The 15,044-nt window shown below is 49.7% G+C and overlaps 1 protein-coding gene across 3 annotated transcripts in view; it reads right to left on the bottom strand.

Annotated features, from left to right (window-relative positions):
- The window catches only part of PRPSAP2 (phosphoribosyl pyrophosphate synthetase associated protein 2), a 48,184-nt gene extending 44,679 nt beyond the window's left edge, over positions 1-3,505 (bottom strand). For 2 of the 3 annotated variants that reach the window (XM_070482268.1, XM_044744880.2), the window contains exon 1: positions 3,366-3,505. The gene's annotated coding sequence lies outside the window, so the exon portion shown is untranslated. Of the gene's footprint in view, positions 1-3,301 lie in introns of all 3 variants that reach the window. The other variant, XM_044744881.2, reaches the window with a different exon arrangement.
- Positions 3,506-15,044: the final 11,539 nt, after the last annotated feature.

Raw genomic sequence — 15,044 nt, 5'->3', positions numbered from 1 at the left:
AAAGCCTAAAACATTATCTGGCCCTCTCCACAAAGTCTGCTGACCTCTGCTTTACAGCACAGCAGGGGGCAGAGTGGCTGGTGTGCAGGAAAGAAGTAACGTACTTAATCAACACTCAGAGTTGGAAGAGATCTTAAGTGTCTTCTAACACCTTCTCTCAACCAATATGCGTCTTTATTTAGGAACAGAGAACACAGATTGGAAAAGGAATCAACAACAAAAACAAAACCTTCTCCTGAGTTATAAACACAGGCTTTGGAGTCAAACTCACGCTTGCCCCTTGGCTCGTACCTCTCCTTGACTCACTGCGAGGCCTCGCATCCACTAACCTCCCTCAGCCTCTCTTCCCTCATCCATCCAACCGTGAATACTGACCTCACAGGGCTCCCATCAAATTAATTTCTGTACTTAACACAGTGCCCCACGTCTGGGATATGCTTAGTAAATGGAAGCCACGTACAAATCGACTTGAGTATTTTGTTTATCTACCAAACAAGTACAGTAACAGGCACGGAGCAGCCATCGTTTTACATCCCCCACCCTTCAAATAAGAAGCTTCTTAAAGTACAACGGAGTCCTTGAGAAGACTCGGAACACTGGGAATGAAAGCATCCGAGGAGTAGGAGGAGACCCTGAACATCACTTGGCCCATCTACAGGACTCCTGCCAAAGAGCCACTCCCGACGCCTGCGCAGCCCGAGCTTGAGGCCCACATCCTGAGCGCCACGCATTGCAAACTCCTCCTCAGGACACTCTAGGATTCCTCTCCCTGCAGCCTCCAGCCCCTGGGCCTTGCCCTTTCCTAGAAGACTCACGGGAAACCCCACATTTCTCTTCCACAGGACCGTCCTCAACCTCTCTCAAGACGGCTCTCTTGCCTCTGTCTTCTCTGCTCCAGGATATTTCCTGGAGCCTTTCCTAATTGTCGTGGTCCAAATGCCCTTCATCACCGACTGTGGTCTGAAGCTCCAGTCTTCAGCCATCAGTTTTCTACAACCAAACCGAATCTGAGACCACCCTCCAAACGGCGCGGCGGGGGAGTCCATCAGGAAACGGTTGTCCACACAGTCAGGCTCGGTGACGGTTCATTTCACAAGCTGTTCAAACACAAAGGCTGTTGCTAGACTAGTTCTTCTTTTCCCTATGGGAAATCCAAGTGGTGCTCTTCACCACGCTTCAGGAAGCATTTTAAAGATTATCCTCAAAAACATGACGACGGCCATAACGGGGCTGGCAGAAGGCTCACTAGCGTATGCCTTTAGTGTGAAATGGACAATAAAGAGAACACTCCCATTTTTCCCCAGGAAGCAGAGCTGCTTTTACATTCTTCTAAATGTACTCTAGAATGCGTGAGAATTATTTGTAACGTGTGAAAACACACCCTTTACAGAGAACCTCAGCACCTTTCAAAAAGCAAATCACGCTCCTCTTTGAATGGGCGCTGACATTCTGTTCAGTCTCACAGAGGAAACCACACTGAAAGGCCACTAGCCCCGGATGTGCTGGTGGTCATTCAAACTGCACATCCACATTTCAGAGGAGGAAGGCTCACAGTCTGGTCTGCCAATTTCCCTCGAAAGTCTGCCGTGTAAACACCTCCCATCCACAGCCAGCCGGAGTGGGAGCGCAAAGACTTGGGTTCGCCTTCCACGTGACCAGCCACCAGGCCTTGGGCAGGTCACTCGCCCTATCCCCTCCCGACAACAGAGATAACCCTTGGTAAAAACAGCTTCCCCCACCAGGATCTAAGGTCCAGGACAGCAGAGATTCTGTTCACTATGATATTGTCTGCTGTACACCCAGTGCCTAGGACAACACCTGGCAAGCGGTAGAGGCCTAGAGGCTGCAACAGATGTTTGTCAAGTAACAACTGTTGGGTGAACCAAGCCTGACCTCACTGAGTTGCAATCACTTAACAAATGGAATTGAAAGTAGTTTGCAAACTAAACGACATCATAATGTATAAAGAATTATTATTTTTATTAGTGACCTCCCTTACTCAAAGAAAATCTGCTTTCTTTTTAATACCAGTATCAAAGAGAACTTAAGGGCAGACCTAAATTGAAGGAATGTTCCACGCCTCTGTGATCCCAGGCACTTTGCTCCTGCCTCTGTCAGAGTATTTTTTTATGGCTGACACCATTTTCTGAGTGCTCTGAACTCTTACAACCACTCAATCAAGCAGGTACTAGAAGCAGACCCATTTTAGACACGGGGGAAGTGAAGCCTGGAGAGGAAACTTACTCGAGGCTGCATGGCCTCGAAGCGGCGGTTACCTCGGTTTCAGTCTGACTTGTAGCACAGACAGTTATACACCACAGCAGGCTGCACAGACTGTCCCGAGACCACGCAAAATGTCCGGATACCTAGCTGAATCCGTATCACAGTGAGCAGAATCAGACAAATATCCAGATTTTGAAAACCATCTATAGTAAACACACCTTGTTTGGAAAAGAATTCATATGGAGTGCCAAAGAAAGAACACATAACTTTGATGCACTATTTCCCCTTTCGGGAATTTATTCCAAGGAAAGAAAGAGCTATCTGCTCAATGATGGTCACTGCAAGATTTTTTTAAGAGGAAAAAAACAGGGGACATATGGAAAGGTTTCATAACGGGGTAATTAAGTAAAACTCTAAACATACATTCAATATAATAAAAACGGTAAATATCTGAGACTACGCAAAAGTGCTTATGTTAAGTGACTGAGAGGACAACTGCGTCTACTCTAATCAAAACTGGGTAATAAGGGTACAGACCAGGTCAGACTAGGAAGACGGACGAGAAGAAGGGTATGTTTTAGGGGGGTTCAATAATAATGTGGGTGAATTATTTTTATTTGTGCATTTAAATTTTTTAAACATTAGAAATTACACTTGCTCACGCCCAAATCCCCATTCCGCATTTCCTTATTCCTAACAAAAGCTAAACGCCCCAACTGCGCCAATATTAAACTAAGGGAAAAGTGCTTATCGTCAACGGCGCATCCTGAGGGCAGACACTGTAAAGCAGAACGAGATGGAACAACCGCATCCCGGTGCTCCGTGCCCTCCGCCGGGCGAGCGCTGAGCGGCCTGGAGCCCGTCCCCGGCGGCCAGCGACACGCGCGCAACCAGCAGGCCCGAGCGAGGCGAGCAGCGCTTCTCTCCGAGCCGCCCCGCCGCAGGCCTCGAGCCGGGGCCGCCGCCTCCGCCGGGAGGGCGGGGAGGGGCGGGGGGGGCGGCGGGCCCGGGGTCTCCCGGAGCCCCCGCCACCGTCCGCGACCGCGACCAGCACGCCGGGGCTCCCCGCCCCTCGCACCTGCGCCGCAAGTCGGAGCCCGCCGGGCCGCGCCGCCACTCGCCGCCGGCTCCCGCCCGCCTACCTGGCCCCGACCCCAGCCCCGGCCCCGCCGCAGCCTCTGCTGCCGAAGGAAGAAAGCGCCGGGCCTCCAGGCGGCGTCTCTAGCAGCAAGATGGCGGCTCCTTGCGCAAGAACGGCGGCCGCGGCTGGGGCCGGGGGCGGGGCCGGGGCGGGGCCGTGGAGGTGCCAGGCGGGGAGGGGGGAGGAGGGCGGGGGCGTGGCCCACCCGAGGGGGCGGAGCGGGGCCTTCCTCCAGGATAGGGAGGCGGAGGCGGGGCCGGGGCGGTAGGAGGCGGGGCCTGGGCGGGCGGGGGCGTGGCCTGGGCGGGCGAGGGCGTGGCCTGGGCGGGCGGGGGCGGGGGCGGGGGCGGGGGCGGGGGCGGGGCCTCTGCCGGGCCCAGGATGCTGCTCACCCCCGGCCCGCTGTGAAAGTGAGAGGCAGGTCACCAGGCAACTGAGAGCGGCCCGAGCATGAGGTTTGGAATTACAGATGTCTGGGTTCCAGTCTTTACTGGCCTGCAACCTTGGGCAAAGTGACTTCACCTCTCTGAGCCTCAATTTTCTCATCTGAAAAATGGAGATCATAGTAGCGCTCGTCTGACAATGTTGTGAGGATTAAGTGCGAGAACACTGCAGAGCTTTCAGCACCGTTCCTGCCATATAGTAAACGCACAGTTGTTACTATTATTATTATTTGCTTTGTTGCCCCTTCTTTTATTATAAAGGAATTGTGCTTTTGCTCTCCATTGCCTGAATTCTTTATAATTTAAGTATGCTTTCCCTTTATCATATATGTGACAATAATAAACACGTATGTAGCACTTACCATGTGTCAGGCAAGGTGCTCTTAAGTGTTTACCATATGTTACTGTAACTTATTTAATCTTCACAAGAGTATTAGGTAGATATTAGTATCTCCATTTTAATAGTTGTGGGAACTGAGACATTGACATTGAATATCTTGCCAAAGTAGGTAAGAATTTCCACCCAGGCAGCCTGGTACCAACGTCTGCACTAAACCAACCCAACCCCACACCGGCTCTCCAATTCTGCTTTTATTTATCACAAGAGTGAGGCATGCAATGCTTCATCCGAGGCTGCACAGCTGGCTAGAAGCAGCCAGCCCTCATAGTGCAACCTCTCAGTTTACGGTCGGGGCCTACAAGCATCTCCATTTGTAAATTAAGACAGTGAGAGAAGAGAGAGAGAGGAATATAGATGGGCCGGTTGAGTTTAAGCTGAATCTAAAGTCCGTAGGTCCCTGGACTTTTCAATTATGGGGCCAATAAATTCCTCCCCTCCCGCCTCTGAAGCAGTGTGGGTTGGGTTTCTACCATTCGCAGGTGCCTGTGTGTTCTTCCCCTCTGTTTACTTCTCTTTGTTCTTTCTCACCAGCCTGGTCCTCCAGCACTAAACTATTGGGCCTTTGCACATGCTGTTCCCGCTCTAGGAATGCACTTCCTCCTGCAGGCCTCACCCCCTTAACTCCTACTTAAACTACATCTCAGCTCAATTGTCATTTTCAAGCCTTTCCTAAACCACTCCTCCCCGAAAAAAACCTATGTCATGTACTTTTCCTTCACTAAGCTTATGATGATTGCTAATTCTTGCTAATTATGTATATTTATTCGGATGATTATTTTATAAATATCCCCACCCCAGGCGCCTGAGTCAGTAAGCTCCCTGCGGGCAGGCTCTTCGTCTCTTTTGCTGATCGCTGTTTTCCAGTCCCCAGCACAGTGCCTGAAACAAGTATGATCCTCAAGAAATGTCTGTAAAATGGGTGGCCTCAGAATTACCCCCCTTGGTGGAAAGGAGGTGGGCAGCAGCACAGAACCGTGTAGCGTTTGCACCACACGGAGACAATTGTCCTGAAATTTTAAAAGTTGGCTCTCCTGAGCCGTGATGAGCTGGCTCCTCCGTATCGCCACTTCCACAGTTTTGCAGCGAAATGACTGCTTTCCCATCAGTTTCCTCTCACTGCAGGCACTAGCTTACAGTTTCCTTTGCTCTGTTATATCAAATACCACTTCTCCATCCGCCTTCCATTCCCCATAGACTCCTTGAAATCCCTTGTAGGCTCATGTCTCGTCTCCCATTCTCTTTATCCTTGGGGTTTGGCCAGCGGAGTGAGCCGTGGTGGACATCCAGCCAAGATGACCCACCGGTGACTGCAGCCCCGGCCACCATCTGACTGAAACTGAATGAAAGACCCCAATTGAGGACCCCTCCAGCTAAGCCCAGGCAAACCACAGGAAGTAGAGAGAGAGAATGAATTTTTGTGTTAAGGCCCTGAGTTTGGAGGGCCAGACCCAGAATTTAAAGCCTGTGGTCCATTCTAACGCAGTTTTTGGTTAGTCTAGCACTAAACTTGGTGATCCCTTGCCCACCTGGAGGTCCGCAGAGTCTTTGCATGCTATGGAAGTGCTCAGCTTACTGCCCATGTCGCTGACCACATCCGAGGGCCAAACTGCTGCACAGAGAATATGCATCACAACGCCCAGCCTAAGACATTGCCTTTCCACATTTTCTTAAAAGGAAAGAAAAGAATATTTGCTATAGTTTGATGGAAGTTTTTCAGCAGGATGGTAGAACAGAAAGCATGGACTTTCTTCAAATGATCGTTGAAATGAAAACGAGGGGACCTGACCGTCAGTCACTGAGACGCGGGTCTGCTTCCTGCTGCCTCGTTGCAGGAATGACCTCGGACAGAGCAGTGAAGGCACCTCTCTGAGCTTCTGTTTCCTCACCGGAAAAATGGATGTATGGGGATTTGGGGTGGGAGATGACCTTTCCGAGGGGTCCATGAGTAAGAGGCCCCCAGACAAAGCTGTTGTGCAGCCTCCCAGCCCTCACATCTCTGGCCATCAGAGATGAATAAACTGAGGCTGGCCTGGTGATGCAGCGGTTAAGTTTGCACGCTCCGCTTCAGCAGCCTGGGGTTCGCCAGTTCAGATCCCGGGAGCAGACATACAGACTGCTAATCAAGTCATGCTGTGGCAGGTGTCCCACATATAAAGTAGAGGAAGATGGGCACGGATATTAGCTCAAGGCCAATCTTCCTCAGCAAAAAAAAAAAAAAAAAAGTAGAAGGATTGGGGGTGGATGTTAGCTCAGGGCTAATCTTCCTTCAAAAAAAAAAGGAAAAAAAAGAATGAATAAACAAGGCTTTGGTTTTTCCCCCAGTGGAGGAGGATGGCTGCTTGTCTGGCCATGGGAAGCTGCAGAGACTAGGGGCCTGGTCACAAGTCATGGGGACCTTGGAGGTTTCCATCATTGAGTCCTTTTCCTTATCCTTCAGATTTTCTCCTTTTTCTATTCCCCCCAGAATGAAAAGAGCTTATTGTCTTTCGTAATTATTAATATTTACATGTTGTAAAAAACATTCAAACAAAGAGAAAAAATAAAGAGATATTTGCCATTATCTCACCATGGAGAGATAATGACTCGACATTTTTTTAACCTCCCTTTTGCACTTAACAATTTATTGCAGACATAGTTCATATTGATGAACTCAGGTCAACATTGTCGCCATGTTTGCCGTGGACTAAAGACCACAGACCAGGAAACCAGATGGCCTGCGTCCAAACGCCTCCTCTACTCCCCAGCTCTGCGCCCTCCTTTACCTCTCCACACCTGCTCCCTCACCTGGATCACAGCGCCTACCTCGTAGAGTGGTCACAATGACCAAATGAGCTACCCCTGGCACACAGTTGCCCACCACTTGCCGTTAGCCACACTTACTATAAACTGTTGTGACGTGGATGGACCATGACATTTTTAACCAAACTCTAATTCCGGGCACTTTTTACTGATATACACAACCTGTCCTTGTATCTTTGCACGAGTATTTTCTAACATTAAATTTCTAGAGGTAAACTTGTTTGGTCAAAGGATATGCCTTTTTAAAATTTTGTCCCCCAGGAGTTTTATACCAATTTACGTTCTCACCAGAAAGGTGAACAGCACCCTTTTCCCCTCGTTCCCACCAATGCCAGTACTTGGCTGAGTGGATGGTCCATGTTTCCTGGGCTTTCAAAATTACTTGTTTATGTCAAGCTGCCTGTAGTTACCTTGGCCACCTTGCAAGCTGACTTCCTCTCCAGTCACTCACTCAGGAAGTATTGATGGAGCACTCACCACGTGCCAGGCGCTGTTGGAGAGCTGGGCTACGCAGAGAATGACAAAGCCCCCGCCCCATGAGATGAGGAAGGGGCAGCTGGGCCACCGCCTGCTGAGTGGTCAGCGAAGTGCCTGCTCCAGTCCCCAATAAACGATGCTGCGTACGTGACAGCTTTATAGAGAACACAGAGCATGCGTTTGGTAAATATGCAGGTGCTGTCGTTACCCCTCTATGTGACATTCGTTAACACTACAACATGATGACGATACCGCATGTGATCATCATCATTTTTAGCCATGGAGCCTTAGAAGTCACTTCTCATCAGCTGTCAGTTTTCTCCTCTGTCGATGGGCTAACGCTGCCCACCTCCTGACACTGTCAAGGTGGAGATGTACTGGGCCTGGCTAACGGAAGCCCCGGGGGGCGGAGACAGCCCACACCCAGGCCTGCTGCAGCCTCCTCCTGCTGATAGAGCCCAGCCAGGATCTGGGACGTGCGTGAGCCTTTTGCTGACGTTCCACTCTCTGCAGCTGTTCCCCTCGGCACTGCTGGCTGCGGCCGGGCTGAGTCACAGCAGCACCCCATCTGCCAGGACCTTTTTTTTCCTCATTTCCATCATTGGAAAGTATGGAGTTGAGGGCTGCTGATCCTCCCATAAGCCACTGCCCTACTCACCTCTGCTGGGTCCCTTCCAGCCAGAGACAGCCTGGAGTCACAGCAAATCTCCCCAGACCACGTATCTCTGGCTTCGCCATCCAAATCCCTCCCTCCAGCTCAAGGGTGCGGCATCCTGAACTGAAGGCTTCGGGACCCACTGAACCCTTTCCCCACCTGCACTGCCACGGCCCCAGCTGGAGAGCCCGTTTTCCCACGATCTGGCCAACACCTGCCCCTCCCCCTTCACTGGGAGCTCTGCCACGGGCAGGGGAGGGAGGGAGAGGGGCGCCCCAGCTGCCTTGGTGGCCTCACCTTCTGCTGCCTCCAGAGGGTAAGGCTGGCCCCCTCCTTCGCTTCCTTCTGGGGCTCTCGCCACTCAGTCATATTTTGTGTTTGGTTGAGATGGCAGCAAACAGAAAGAAGCCTTTTCCCCATTCCCATTCTACCGTAAGTGTTTATATCAGTCAGGACTCTTGCAACAAAAACCAATTCAAACCAGAGGAAGCAGGGAGGAGGGAGAGAGGGTTGGTCTAATCAACTAAAAAGCACAGGACAGAGCGTCGGGCACGACTGGATCCCGTGCTCAGCTATCCCCAGGGTGTCCTCTGTCTCCATCTCGGAGTTCTCGCTGCTTTCCTCTCCCTCGGTGGTGTTATGCTCAGGCGAGCTCCACCCACGTCATCCTTCATGCCTGTGAGCAGTGGACTTGGTGAGAAAGAGGTCCTGGGGTCCCGGGCCCTCTTCGATCTCTGATGAGAGACTCTGATGTCACACGTACACACAGACATCACACATGTCCTCAGATCTCACACGTACATGCAACATCACACAAACTCACATGTCCCCCAAGTAGACGGCACACACATTCATGCAAGACACATGCAATCATACATCACACTCTTAGCTTACACAGATGTGACAATATTCCCACGGGTGTCTCACACACACTCGGATCTTCCCCACTTAGATATTGTAGTCATGCAAATGCCCACCCGCAGATGGCCAGCTCATTCAGATTCTATCTATATACCACTGTTTTGAGAAACACACTTACCTCTTTCATAAAGCAGGGCGCTCTAAGTCTGGTGTGTAACAGAATGAAGTCATCTCCTTCTCCTGAAAGAGTGCAGAGTCTTTGTAAGGATTAAATACATTAAATTTCTTTTTAACTGCCTATCATCAAAAGACACAGCCTGGGAACAAATATTCACAATATGTATATCTGACGAATGAATTACGTCCAGAATGTACAAAGCAGTCTTAAAAATTGATAGTAAGCTTCACTTCACACTCACGAGGTTGACCATATTAAAAGTAATTTGAAAAAAACAGAAAATGAATGTTGGTGAGCACGTGGAGAAATTGGAAGTCTCACACATTGCTGGTGGGAATGTAAAATGGTGCAGCCACTCTGAAAAACAGTTTGGCGGTTCCTCTGAAAGTCAAGCATAGAGTTGCCATATGACTCGTCACTTCACTCCTAGGTATCTATCCAAAGAACTCAAAACAGATGTTCAAACAACACGTGCACATGTTCATAGCGGCACTATTCACAGTCACCTAAGGTGGACACAGCCCAAACATCCATCAACACACGAATGGATAAACAAAACGTGGTATACACACACCCGGAGTATTATTCATCCATGCATACTATGACACGTGCTGCAACACGGATGGACCTCAGAAACATCATGCTCAGTGAGAGAAGCCAGACACAAAAGGCCGCTTCTTGTAAGATTCCATTTACATTACACATACAGGAGAGTCAACCCGTAGAGACGGGAAGCAGAGGGGTGGTTGCTAGGAGCTGGGAAGGGGGACAGGGAACAAGTGCATAACATTGATGCAGTTTCATTTTGGGGTGGGGAAAATATCCTGAAACTTGACGGAGGTGCTTGGTGCACAATATTGTGAAAATACTCAATGCTACTGAATTGTACACTTTAAACTGGGTAATGACTAAATATACATTATTTGAATTTCACCTAAAAAAATCAATAGTAAGAAGGCAAATAATCCAATTTTCAAAATAGACAAGTGATTTCAACAGATGCTTGAATAAAAAGATACATGAGTGGCAAAAAAAGCACATGAAAAGACACTCAATATTGTTAGTCTTCGGAGAAAGGTAAATGAAAGCCACAACGATATGCCACTAAACGTGCACAAAAATAGCTAAAATGAAGACTGACCATGGCAGATGTTGATGAGGATGTGGAGGAGCTAGAACATTCTCACACTGCTGGTGGGATCCTAAATCGTGCAACCGCTCTGGAAAACAGCGTGGCTGTTTCATAGAAAGTTGAGCGTACAATCCCACCCCCAGGCTTTTACCCAAGAGAAGTGAAAACAGATGTCCGTCAAAAAGCTTTTCACATGCATATTCATCACAGCTTTATAGTCTCCAAAAACTGGAAACAACCCATCTGTCCTCCGCTGGGGAATGGGTAAAATGGAATTCTGTTCACGGATGAATCTGAAAACATGACGTGAGTGAAAGCGGACAGACAGACACAGTATGATTCCCTTTATATGAGATGCTGGGAAAGATGAAACTAATCTGCAGCGACAGGAAATAGATCAGTGGTCGCCGAGGCCTGCAAGAAACAAGAAGGAACTTTCCACAATAGCGGGAAAGCTGCATCATGTCCTAGAGTGGGATAGTGGTACATGTAAAAGGATTACATTGTATTTTACGTAAATTACGCTTCTGTGAAGCTTAGTTTTAGAAACCCGCCTGGTCCTGAGGGCAGATCCCGCTCACTGCTCCCTGTGCACAAGTCTGTGCTCATCGCCCGCCTGCTTCCCACACTCCCTCCCCGCAGCGGGCGTGTGCACGCCTCCGTGGATTTGCCTATGGTGTTCTTGCTGCCTGGCACGCTCTTCCCTCCTTTCTCTGCTTGCAGAGATCCTGCGCCCCTGAGGCCCAGCTCCGCGCTTCCCCATCCCACCCACTTCCCCGGGATGTGACTTTCACTTCTCTTTTTGGCACTTAGAGGCAGAACCTGCTGGCCAGGCCACCCACGGTGAGGCAGCGAATGACGGCAGGAGAGGGAGGCCTGGGGAAAACAATTCAAATGAAGTTGGCCTCAGCTGAGGAGAACGTGACGGGGGCACAGAGGCACAGTGCATTATGGCCTCCGCAGCCCACTTCCAGCAGGAGGGCGAGGCAGAGTTTTGAGCTTGGGAGGAGAGCAAGGGAATAAGCATGGCCCCAGGAGGAGAGTGAGGAGGCAGGCACAGTCCAGACTTCAGAGCTGAGAACAGCCAGAACAGGGCTCCTGTTGATTCAGAGAAGGCAGAGAAGGCAACTTCTCTGAGCTAGAGAAGGAACTGGGATGGTATATCAGTTAGGATACAGTTGCGTATAACGGAAAAGAAAATAACAGTGGCTTATGTAAAACATAAGATTATTTCTCTCTCAGAAATGGCAGCTTTACAAAATCTCAGGGATTCAGGCTGTTATTAGCTCACCACTCCACCATCTCTAAAGATTAGGCCTCATCCTTGTGATTCAAAACGGCTGCCAGAGGTCCAGCCATTACAACTGTATTCTGGGCCAGCTGCTGGAGGACAAGTCCGAAGAAGGACTTCTTCCTTTTAAGGAGACTTCCTGGAAGTCCCAAAGCTTCTACTTACATGTTGTCAAAATTTAGCCCCATGGCCACACCTAGCAGCAGAGGAGTTTAGGAAATGATGTCCTTTGCTGAGTTCATTGCTGCCCCTGGAGAGTATTGACAGTGGTTCTTACACTTGAGTGGCTATCATAATCAACAGGAGAGATGGATAAAACACAGAGTGCAGGGCCCAACCCCAGAGTTTCTGACTCAGTAAGGCTGTGGCGGATTCTGAGAATCTATATTTCTAACAATTAGCCACGGGATGCCAATGCTGCTGTCCAGTGGTCACACTTTGAGATCCACTGTGTAGGAGCTCTGTTTCTGAGGATGAAGGAGAGAGGGGATGATGGGGAGCCACCAGCCGCCTCCGTCACTGATGGGGAGGGGCCAAGCCATGTCCCCCGGAGAACAGCTAACAGCATCGAGACCTCCTCTCAAGGCTCGGCCTTGGGACCCTCGTCCCACACCCGCTATGCAACACATTGCAACGTACCCGTGGAGCACAGGAAATAGAACTCTTTGTTGTAAAACAAAGTTTCAAAGGATTTTTATGATTTTGCTTCTGAAATCGTTTGGCCACAAATGATTCACTCAACTTGTGATTGCCCATGGTTTCTAAGCAATCATTTTCACCTTACTTAATGGGGAATTCTTGCAAAGCAAGAAAATCTAAGCCATATGCTTTTCACTGTCCCCCAAATTTTATGAACATTAGACTTAAGAATGAAGAAATCAAGTATAATGTTATATTTTATGAGCATTTAATTAACCATTTATTAATATTGGTTTTGCAGGGTTTTAAAAAATTTTGGATGTAATAAAAAAATTTTAGGTTTCAAATATAAACGAAGGCCATTGAAACAGTCACAAGTCCCAGGCTTGGTACCAAAGAGCTTGCCAACAAGCGGGGGCTCTTCCTGGAAGCCGTGGGAGCAGACTCTGCAGAGGGGCCTCCACCCATGAGTCATTCCTGCCCCACGGGTGGGAGAGCCGGGCCTGCTCCTCTTTGGGGCCGGAGCTGGGGCCAAGGCAGGGGCTGCAGGGAAACGGGTCTCATCTCAGCCTCAGGAAGCTGGTCAGAGCTGCTGGCAGAAGGCCTGTCTCGTGTGGGGAGCCACCACCTTGGACGGCAGTAAAGATTAATCTATCGGTCAGGATAGGCCGGGCTCTGCTGCAGTAACAGATGCGCCTCAACTCACTGTTGGCTTACACTGACAAAGAATTCTTCCTCATGCTGTATCTCCACTGTGGGTCCTCTGGGAGCGCCAGTCCTTGTCACCCACACTCAATGCCCTGGCCTGAAGGAGCAGGCCCCATGTGGGACACCGTCTGTCTCACGGCAGACAGATCAAAGAGAACTCTTGCAAGTCTCGATGCTGTTAGCTGTTCTCCGGGGGACATGGCTTGGCCCCTCCCCATCAGTGACGGAGGCGGCTGGTGGCTCCCCATCATCCCCTCTCTCCTTCATCCTCAGAAACAGAGCTCCTACACAGTGGATCTCAAAGTGTGACCACTGGACAGCAGCATTGGCATCCCGTGGCTAATTGTTAGAAATATAGATTCTCAGAATCCGCCACAGCCTTACTGAGTCATGCCTCAACTCTTAAAGCTTGTGCTGGGAAGGAACCTGTGCCACGTTTCCTTGTTGTATTCAGAGCCGAGCCCAACCTCTCTTCCCCACTGCGAGACCCCGTTGCAGTGGCCCCTGCACTTGTCTCGACAGCCCCTCTTGAATAAAGCCTGCCTCACCATTCTTTAACAAGTGTCAGAAAGAATAACGTTTTCTTTAACACGTCCATTGGCCGGAGGACACATGGCCAGGCCTGCTGTTAATGGAGCAGGGGCGGAGAATTCTCCAGAAAGTGGCAGAGCATGCTTGTGAATAATAAGGCAGTCCTCCACCATTGTCCTCTGCGAAGGAAACCAGAAAGCAACCGTCTGCAGAGCAGACCCCACCCGAGACAGCTGTCTCGTCTGTCAAGTCTCACACAACCACATATTGGAGAGCGGGGAGGGGAAGTCACTCGCCTGACGTCACGGAGCCAGGAAGTGGCAGAATCAATAGTCCTGTCTCCCTCTCCCACCTCTAATCTCTTCCTCCGTTGGTTCCTGGCGGGAAGCGATCATTTCCGCCTTACATATCTGCTCCTCAAGCCAGTGTGAGGGCCACCTGACTCCGCTGGGGGTGCCACACGGGGTTGGGCCACAAAATCTCTCTGTTGGGGCAGCCTGTTTGTATGTGACGAAGGTAAGCTGCCTCAGATTCCAAAGTCATTTTATGCATGAATCTTGATTAGTTCCTTTTTAAAAAAATCATTTTTACCATGTCATTTATCTGCCAAGGAATCTGCAATGGCTTCCAACTTCCAACCTAAGAGACCTAGTCTGAACTCGTTGTCCCCTCTTCCAGCTGTACTGAAAGGCAGCGTCAACTTCCCCTGGGACACAAATACCAGGATGACGTAGGAGAGGACAGTGGGTACTAGGGAAGTGACTAGCAACAGCCATTAATGTTTGCCACTACGATATGCTCTTCCCGCAGTGACACAACGCCTGGTTCAATAATCTGTGTCCCCGTGGACACGCAGATAGATGACATCGCCCAGTTTCCTGCAGTGGGGCTGAGAGAGTGGCAAGGCAAGGTGAGCAGACGTGAGTTACCCTGCTTTGAGACTTGGCCCATAAAGGTCTCCCAATCTCACACGTCGAAGAAAAACCAGAGCCTTTCAGTAGGTAAAGTGGGAAAAACAGGTTTTACTCAGGAGCTGTTGCAAGAGAGGAAAAGAAACCTCAGTGTAGTACTAGGCTCAATTCCGACTATAACGAGGGGATATGGGAATTTATAGCTGAGGAGCAGGCTGGGAGTCAGTGGATGGAAACTTATTAAGCAGAAACATTAGGGGTGAGGAGGAGTCTGGCTGAAGGAGAGCTTTGCTGGAGACAGGCCAAGGCGATCAGACATCGTTGGGGCAGGGGAGTGGGGAGCTTGGTCAGCTATCTCGGGCGATCAGACATCAAGGGTGGGGGATTCTGGCTAAACTGACTTCGCAGGATTCCTGCTCAAACTGGGCTCTTGGAGGACACGTCCAAGCCCAGGGCCAAGTTGGGCTTAGAGGAGCCTGACTCAAATTTGGTCAAGGAGAGAATCTTTGCCAACAATCCTCCATTGGATCCTTATTTTTAAACATCAGCTATAAAGAATATTTTGGGGACAGTTGAGGAAACTTGAAAATGGACTGGATGTTGGACGATATAATAGAATTTTAAATTTTCCTGCATGTGGTAATGTCTTTTCGGT

This window comes from Equus asinus, chromosome 13 (genome assembly GCF_041296235.1).
Source record: "Equus asinus isolate D_3611 breed Donkey chromosome 13, EquAss-T2T_v2, whole genome shotgun sequence".
In the NCBI taxonomy this organism is placed as follows: Eukaryota; Metazoa; Chordata; class Mammalia; order Perissodactyla; family Equidae; genus Equus; species Equus asinus.
Note: the sequence above shows the minus strand (reverse complement) of the source record. Positions and strands in the feature narration are given on the sequence as shown.